Genomic DNA, 9,800 nt, shown 5'->3' with positions numbered 1-9,800 from the left:
TTTTTCTATTTCAGAGTTTCATCCAGGATATTATTTTGTTGTCTTGCCACCCTAGCCCCCCCAAGTCTGTGACAGTTTCTCAGATTTTCCTTGTTTCTGATGACCTTGACAGTTTTGAGGAGCGCTTGTCAGTGATTATGTAGAATGTCTCAATTAGGGTTTGTCTGATATTTTTCTCAGACTTAGACTAGGGTTATGGGTTTTTGGGGAGGAAGACCATAGAGGTGACATACCATTTTTGTCACATTAGATCAATGGTACCTGCTATCAACTGATAATGTTAATTAACCTTGATCATCTGGCCAAGGTAGTGTTCGCCACATTTCTTTGTTGTAAAGTCTTTCTGTTCCCCTTCTGTATTCTACTTTTTGGATACTAGCTCTAAGTGCTACCCATACTCAAGGTAGATGGGTAGTGGGGATTAATCTCCCACGTCCTGACTGGGGAGTATCTACATAAATTACATAGAATACTTAAAAATTTTTTTTAACGTTTATTAATTTTTTAGAGCGAGAAAGAGAGAGAGCAAGTGAGCAGGGGAGGGGACAGAGAGGGAAGGAGCCACAGAATTGAAAGCAGGCTCCATGCTCCAAGCTCTCAGCACGGAGCCTGATGTGGGGCTCGAACTTACAAACTGTGAAATCATGAGCCGAGCTGAAGTTGGCTGCTTAACCAACTGAGCCACCCAGGAGCCCCTGGAATACTTCTATAAAGGATATTTCTCTCTTCTGCCCATATATTTATGCGACATTTACTTATACCAGTGTGCACTTGTGGATATATATTTTATTTTTTCCAGTTTTATTGATATATAATTGACCTATAACATGGATTATGTATTTTAAACTTTGGATTATGATGGAACACTATTTATTTATTTTGTTGCTCAAATTGTTACAGTTTGGCCATTCGGAACTTTTTCAAGTTAGCTTCTGTGCCCCTTTGACATGCCCCCATCGTTTTGTGTTTACTTTCTGATGCTGCATGGTGCTTTAGACTCACTGGGTGCATTCTTTACCCCAGCCTGAGAATCAGCCATCTCTTGAAGGACTCCTGGCTTCAGTTTTTGAAGAATGGTGTTAGACACTTTTGGTTTTTAGGGTCTAGGTGATGTGAGATGTTCCATTTTCTAAAATACACCTTTTATGTAGTTAGTGGTGTCCTACTGGAATACAAAGAAATGGAGAATGTCTTTCTTTCAAAGCTAATACAGGTCAATATTATAAAAAAAAGAGTATATAATCAAGTTTTAGAGAGAGTACTGTTTTGGTTAAAATGAAAAGGAAATGTAGATTCTTGTAGCTCAACCAATTAGAAAACATTTTTATTTTCCTTTTTCATTCTTTTGTTATTCCCATTTTGTTAGTCTGCACTGGAATTGGGAAATGTTAGTTTATTTACATGGATGTTAGCAGGATGAATAAATGCTGCTCACTTGGGACCGGGGTCCCTGAGCCATGCAGAAATCCCCTTTCTGAAGGAAAGTGTTGAGGGCTTAGAGTATTTGGGGAAGGATTCCTGGAGGACGGGGCACTTGACTTCGAACTTGAAGGACAGGAGAATTTTGGGGCAAAGGAAAGATTCTTGTGTGCTTCTTTGGTAGAGTGATAGAAACTAGCTCAGAGATGGGTTCCTAAAGCATTCATTACATGTCACTATTCTTAGAAGACCTGAAGTCTATCATCCTTCTGAAATCTCTGATGGATTTCTCCAATATCACAAAGATATAGTTGCTTAATCCAGACCCTCCTAAATGTTGACATTTAGTTGAAACATTCTTCATGTTTTCTGTGTGAAGGGAGAGGGATCCAAATGAACTCATACCAATAAAGTCTTAATTATTAAATATCTGCTGAATACTTTAATAGTAGAGATTGGGATAAATTGTACCTTTTAAGCCCATGGTGGCAACTGCATGCCTTGGCTGTCTTATGTTGTTTGGTGGTACTTTTTCACTTGTGGTGTTCTTTTATGTAAAGAGTCTCCGAGAGTTTGTGAAAACGAATTTGGAAATATTCTTAAATTTTCCTCTGCAACAGAGTAGGCAGGATGAATAGGGCAGCACTGGCACAGACTCTTACATGGACAGAGTCTTGTAAAAGTGTTCATTAGCTTCAGCTGGGTCAGCACTGCATGCGATGACCTCCATCCAAACTCTTAGGTCAAGTGTGTTTACTTCAGTCCAAGGTCTTTAGGTCTTAAAAAGCCAGACTGTGTTTTCATTCCAATAAAAATGGCTAGAATTCACCTGTTATCTTTTTTAAAGTTAAGTCCCACTTGACCAGATGATGTTCTTTACTCATTAGGTAGTTTGTGTGAGTTGATGCATTGATAGGAAATAGGGCTCAGGACAGAAAAAAACCTTTTCACACAATGGGGAAGAAAACAGAGGAAACAGAAATTGTCCTCTTACACATACTAGCTTTGCCACAGCATCAAAAGAAAGTGTTTATCTATTGAAGATAGAAGAAGCTTGGTTTTTGATGATATAATAGCACTTAATTATACTCATCTCACTGCATGGATTCGTGTAAACTTTGAGTCATACATCACCCCAAGCTATATAACAATGTATAGTAAAAACATGGTATAGAAGAGTTGATCTAGAAAGCCACAAACCAATGTGAAAGCAGGAGTCCACTGTACTTTATGCTAGTGAAACTACTTTGACTTGGGCAACAGAGACAGATGGGTGGATGTAAAGAATTGTCTTTATCCTCTCTGGTTATGTTAAAGCCCTGTGTTTAGACAGCAGGGTGATTTTTTTTCCCCTCCAACTATTGTAGTCACATTCTCATGGAGGACCCCATCCAATGCTTCAGCCTCACAGTTCCTGACACCTCTTTCTCCAACAACCTCCACCTCAACTTCACTTTTGCAGCTGCTCCCATAGCAACTACTGGCCCTTGTCATCAACTGGAGTTGCTCCATTTTTGAAATCCTGAACTCTGAAATTCTCCTTTCTGACCACAACCTCTGATCCTTCTATCAGTCCCCACTCTTTCATGCCCTTGAAATCTGTTCTTTGGTCTCATTGGGACTCTTGGTCTCTTGACCTTTCCTTATGTTAGCAGTATATAACTCCCTCCTAACTTCATTCCTGCTCCTACCTTGTTTGTGCAACCATTTCAGCTCTGCTCTTACCAGCTCGTTCAGTTCTTTCATTCCTTTGACTTCTTGTTTTATCTGTCTTTCTAATCTCTGGCTAATGATTTCTCTCTTACTCCTTCACCTTCTCCCTCCCCCACCTCTACCACCGTCCACATCTCTCATCTCCCTCTCTCCTTGTCTCCTCTTCTTCTCTCTGTCTCTGTCTTTGTCTGTCTCTCTTTGTTTCTTGTCCTGAGCTTCTAAGCACTATGGAAGAAAATTTTCTAACTAGGATGAGGTAGGCTAGGATGAGGTAGCCTACCTCGTTAAAAATCCATGGCTTCCAAACTCATCTAGATGTGAAGCTGTTTAGAAATCCCAGGGCCGGGACTAGGGTGGGGCAAGTGAAGTGCCCAGAATGCAGGATTTAAAGAGGCACTCGCTCTTGGAGCCAACCATGTGTTTCCTGGGCCCTGAGAATGAGTGTTTTCTTAAATTTTGTGCCATACGTGTTTCATTGGCTCACTTTAGTCCTGACCCTGACATTTACTCATCTCAAATTACTTCTTTCATGTGCCACTAAGGGTAGCCTTTTTAGCCTTATCACTGTCCTCAGTCTACCTGTTCACTCACACTAGAAGATGACTTTTTCTATTTCAGTGAAAAATACTCATTACTGGGTTTACATTTTCTCAACTTCTTTATTGTCATCAAAAATATCTAATCCTTCAGCTACCTTCTTTCTTTCCTTTGTCTTAAGAGAAGAAATGTTCCACACTCTTCCACCTTTGCTCTGGTTACATCACTTCACGAACCCACTAGCATCTCACTTATCATTTATCTTCTTCCTTTTTTGCATTGTACCTTGGTAAATATTATTGAGTCTCTCCTTTACTAACAACAGTCTTTTCTCAACCTTGCCTTCCTTTTGAGCTAGTTCTATACTCCAATGTGTGTGAATAGTGGTGTACACTCTTCTTCATCCTCAATTTGCTACCCAAGCAGGACAATCTAATTTTTAATCTGACTTCTGCTTCCATCACTAAAACATATACCCTTAGAGTTGCGGTGATCACCCAATGGACACATTCATTGGTTCTTCTAAGTCTTTGTCTTATCCAACCTCTATGTAGCACTGTCACTTTGACCCTCCTCTCCCTGGTATGTGAAGCATTCCATTCTGGTTCCCTACTCTCCTCTCTGGTGCCTCTTTCTCAGTCCCCATTTCTGACATTTCTCACACCTATGGCCCTAATATGCAGCTGGTTCTCAAATTTCATCCTGGGTCTTCTCATCTTATACCACTCTTCTTCTCTAAGTGACTACCAGTCCTGTGGCTTCAGCTACCACCTGCATATTCCCTGATGAAACGCTTGTCATTATTTCTAGCTGAGACTTCCCATCGAACTCTGGATCTATTTCTTCAAGCACAGTATTTCCAAAATCAAGCTATCATCTTTTCCTAAACCTGTTCTCTTTTCATATTTTATCCTCTGCATTAAGGCATAGTTATTCCTTTAACTAACCAAGTAAGAAACCTCAAAATCACTTTTTAAGAAAGCAAACAAAACTTTATTCATTTTTATAAAACGTTTAAAAAACACACTACATATTTTTTCAAAATCATAATTCCCTACATCAGTGTTATATTAGTTTCAAGTATGCAATACAGTAATTCAGCAATTCCAGCCTTACTCAGTGCCTATCACAATAAGTGTACTCTCAAATTCCTTCACCTATTTTGCCCACCCCACCACCCACCATTGCTCTGGTACCCATCAGTCCTCTTTATTTAAGAGTGTTTTTCTCTTAATCTTTTCTTCTTTATTTGTTTTGTTTCTTAAATTCCACATATAAGGAAATCATATGATATTTGTCTTTCTCTGACTCATTTCACTTAGAATTATATCCTCTATATCCATCAATGTTGTGGTTCATGAGGGGCAGAGAGAGAGGGAGAGAGAGAATCCCAAGCAGGCTCTGAACTAACAGTGTGGAGCCCAACACGAGCTTGATCCCAAGAAAGGTGAGATCATGACCTGAGCTGAAGTCAAGAGTCACATGCTTAACCAAACAACTGGGCCACCCAGGCTCCCCAATCCCTTATTATTTGTTGACTGAACAAATTTAATAAGTCCTAACTGGTCACTTGGCCCATAGTCTCTCCTCTTTGTGTCTTTCTAAAATGCTGGTTTTTATATTGTCATTCCTCTGATCTAAAACTTTTGGTGATTCTCCACAGACTTTATCTAATCTTTTATTAAACCATGTACTTATTGTGTTGGAAATAGTAATATGTATCTCTGTTCTACTAAGCTTTGAACTTCTTAATTTTGGAATCAAGCTCCAGTCACATTAGCAACCTGGTATCTATCGTGGAAGTTTACATATGGGAATAAACATGTTTCTTTGAATTGTTTTTTTTTAAAGGTTATTTAGTTTTGAGAGAGAGCAAGTGAGTGAGCAAGAGAGCATGAACAGGGGAAGAGCAGAGGGAGAGGCAGACACAGAATCCAAAGCAGGCTGCAGGCTCTGAGCTGTCAGCATAGTGGCTGTTGTTGGGGCTTGAACTCACGAAGTGCGAGATCATGACCTGAACCAAAGTTGACATTTAACCATCTGAGCCACCCGGGTGTCCCTAAACATGTTTCTGGAAATGATCATTGTTCCTATTATAAAGTAACTAAATGGATAACTTTGGGCAACTGCTTCTTTTGCTTAGCTGATATGGTCTCTTCTGTAAGAGAAAGGAGTTGAATTAGAGGGTCTCAAAGTTGACTAAATTTCTGTGATTCTGTGTTGGCATTTGTTGGATTTTTGAGCTGAGAGGGGGCATATAGAAGAAGCTTCTATAAGAATTCTTTTGAAGCACTGTGGGGAAGGAATTTTTGGGATAATCAAAGTGAGGTAGGGCAAGCAAAAAAGGGAAGATAAAATGAGAAGAGCATTAAGGAATAAAAAATAAAGTGTCCCTGCTGAATCTCACGCCTTCAGAATTTTATAATTCATTAGGAAACATTTCTGACATATCTTCTATGTGAAGGCCATAGTCCTGCTTACTGTGGGGATCACAGTGCAAGTTTAAGACATAATTACTGCCCTCAATGAGCTTGTGCTCAAGTCCATGAGAACTAAAGATATACAAGGATGATTACAAGGATGCTTGAGTGAGTGTTTGGTATTATCCAAGATAAGAAGAAACAGTCTTCTGGGGATAGATGGCATCCTCTGAGCCAGTGCGGCCAGCACTCCTCTTGTGTTAAGTACAAAATGGTGCCCTCTCTTGGGGCATGGATAATGGAGTGTGGAGTGGACTTTCCATCTCCACTCCCCACTGGCCTGGCCTGTTCAGGCAAAACTCATACGGCTCTGTGTGGAGGTGCTACTCCTCACCTCCCTCCCTAGCCAATGTCTTAGGGAGGACATAACGAGTGCCATTGACACAGTGATGCCCAGAGACTACCGGGGATCTTTGGTCAGGAGGCTGACCTTCACAATACTGATTCAGGCATGGTGGGGCTGGTCAAACATGTACAAGGATCACGGGAGCTTGTTTCAGTTTTTATTGGCTTTTCCTTTCATCCTGCCCAAAGCAAGTTTATAAGACTTGTTGATTCCAGGCCAGAATTCTCTTTTTTAAAATTTATTTTGAGAGAGAGAGAGAGAGAGAGAGACAGCAAGCAAGCACGTGAGCAGGGAGGAGCAGAGAGAGAGAGAGAGAGAGAGAGAGAGAGAGAGAGAGAGAGGGAGAGAGGAGAGAGAGAATCCTAAGCAAGCTCTGCACTGCCAGCCCAGAGCCTGATGTGGGACTTGAACTCACGAACCATGAGATCATGACCTGAGATGAAACCAAGAGTTGGACACTTATCTGACTGAGCCATTCAGGCGTCCCTCCAGGCCAGAATTCTTATGCTAAAGGATTGATGCTGGTAATGGAACTCCCTCCCTCTCTGTCTCTTCCCCTATAAATCTGACTGGCCTTAGCCTGTATAGGACCCTACTGCTGCTCTAGAGGTAGTGAGTGTGCCCAGAAAGGTTCCAAAGGCTGGGCCATGCCTTTTGCTCTGCTGGACACTCTGGAAGACCTGGGGCTGGCCAAGGGAGGAGCCTCCAAGTGGTCTGTGATGGGACTCCAGTACTCAGTGTCTTGCTGTCTGCTGTGGTTTCTGGAAGGTGGGAGAGAGCCTGTGAGTGACATGAAAGGCCTTCTAGTGGACTCAGTGACCTTCCTGAGCTGCCAGGCTGCTGTTCCTTCCTCCTCCATTGCTCATTTCTATCTTTCCTCTCGACTTCATTCCCTGGTGGGCCGGCTGGGAATCAGCGGAGGGAAAAAGTAATTGAAGTCCTTAAGAGGAATTGTTTGGGGTAGGAGGAGGCAGGGTCAAAAGGAGAACAATTAAGAAGCAATGTGATACAACTGTGTGGAGAAGAATTTAGTATGAATATAATGATCAATTTCCTAATAATTAGGTCTCTTAGACGGCAGGATAGTTCCCCAAGAGGCAATGGTGGGAACCCCATTGCTTGGTCATTTCTAATTAGACTGGAGAAGCACTCACAGCAAATGCTGCAGAGAAAATCCCCCATGCTGGGGAATGGGCACATGACCCAGGGGGGCCTCCACTATCTCTCATTTCTGTGATTCATTGATGAGCACATAATTCACTGATTAGTTAGGCAGCCAAACTTTGAGGGGTTTATTGGTTTCTCACCTCACCTCTGGACCCTGTAAATCGACCAGATCTATTATCTTCAAAAGGCATATTTAGGGCAGGCAGTGACTGAGACTAGGGCAGATGCTGTCTCATTTCTACCAAATAAGTTTAAACAGAAGAACTGGGTCCCATTCTTAATCTGCGATGCAGTGGGTGTGGATAATTTGAGGTCTTACCTGGTGGTGTCTCCCTCTCTTATGAGCCTACAGGGTACTTACGAGTTGGATTTGGAGAAGGACTGTTCCTAACCAGCATCCATTTGGTAATCAAGTGCCCTAATGAGCCAACACAGTGTGTTGGTTAAGTCCCTTGGCTGTGGAGCTGGCCTGCCCAGGGCTGGTCGTGGCTCATCTTTTTGATATGTGACCTTGGGCCAGTTACTAACTTTCTATGCCTCCTTTTCCCCCTCTGTAATATGGCACCCATAAAAACAGCCACCTCATTTGCTTGTCCTAAGGATCAAATAGTTACTGTTGGTAGAATATGTAGGACTGTCTGTCAGGTACCTGCTGACTGGTGGCCATTGTTATTCCTACATGATAAGCACTGTTGAGGAATATGTCCTCCTTTAGAACTCCAGAGTTTGCTAGTTTTCAGTTAATCCTGTGCTGGTTGGAGTGGATCAACTGTGTGGTGTTCTGCATTTGAGCCATTTGTCCCAGCAGTTATTTGTTGAGTATCTCCTGGTACAAGGGGAGAGATGCTTTCTGCCCTCAAAGCGTGAATCATCTTGTGTTTGTACATGTGTTGGGGGTGGATGTTTGGAGTAGAAGAGAGCAAGAGCACAGATGCTAAAAAGTTTGTGGAGTGCCATCAAAGACCCTATCCTATGGGAATAGCAAAGACGCAGGGATCTCATATGATTGGTGTACAGCCAGTGGCCCAGGGAGGAAGGGGTGCAGGGTGCAGGGCTTGGGGGTTGGCAGAGGGCAACTAGGATCAACACATTTGACTAGAGCCTGAGGGTCACAGAGGGGATGCCAGACAGGCCTGCACGATAGTATGTCAGAGGGCCTTGGTGGCCCAACAGAGAACTTCTATTTCCTTTGGTGGGCACCAAAGATGAACAGAAGTTTTTTGAGCAAAGGAGAGCCAGGAGCAGAGTTTGCTTCCCACAGAGCCCTGTGCAGGGGTATGGAGAAGGCAGAGCCTGGGGGCTGGGGGGTCAGACAGGGGGCCCAGCATGCTCCATGTACGCTCCACTGTGCAGCTGGGCCCCAGGGCTTTGCCTTTTTGTGTCCAATCCTAGGCACCTTCTTGGGTTTCCTAACATACCCAGTGCAGGAGCCAGGCTGGAGTGCACATGACCATCTTGTGACAGCCCGGCATTCATTAGGACATGCCATTTTGTCTCTTCTTTCCGGGCTTGTAGAGTCAATATGGCAGGTTGTTCCAGAACTGTGATGAGGCTTTATGGAAGTGATGCAGGCATACCTCATCTCTTCAGTTTCCCCCATTGAAGGCGACAAAAGCTGTTTCCTGTAAGAATCTGACCCCGATATTATTTGGGGATAAGCAGACATTTGCTTTGTGTCCAGTGGAAGATAAAGAGCCCTTTTATGTTCTTGGAGAGAAGAGTTGGCTGAGGTGGTTTGTCATTAGAAGGAAGCAAGGAAAGAAAGGAGGAAGGAATGGAAGAAGGAAGGAAGCAAAGAGGGAAAGGAAACATTTATTGGGCACCTATTCTCTCCCCAGATACTTTACCATGAACGTGAACTTTTATTTTCTCATTTGCCTCATCTTAACTCATAAGAGGAAGAACTCTGCTGTATTAAAGTTGAAAAAAACTGAGGCTCATGTAACTGAACTAATTTTTCTGACTCCAGAGCCCATGTTTTCTTGTCTCATGACGGTCCCTCACCAGGTGGCCGTGTATCAGGAAAAGAGGCCCAGCAGTTTAGAGACGGCAGTCCCAACTTAAGACTGGCGCCACCACTCTGTTCTGTCCACTGTGACTCTAATCAGGGCAGCAGGATATAGTACTTGAAGAGTGGA

The sequence above is a fragment of the Suricata suricatta genome, chromosome 4, assembly GCF_006229205.1.
Source record: "Suricata suricatta isolate VVHF042 chromosome 4, meerkat_22Aug2017_6uvM2_HiC, whole genome shotgun sequence".
Taxonomy (NCBI): Eukaryota; Metazoa; Chordata; class Mammalia; order Carnivora; family Herpestidae; genus Suricata; species Suricata suricatta.
Note: the sequence above shows the minus strand (reverse complement) of the source record.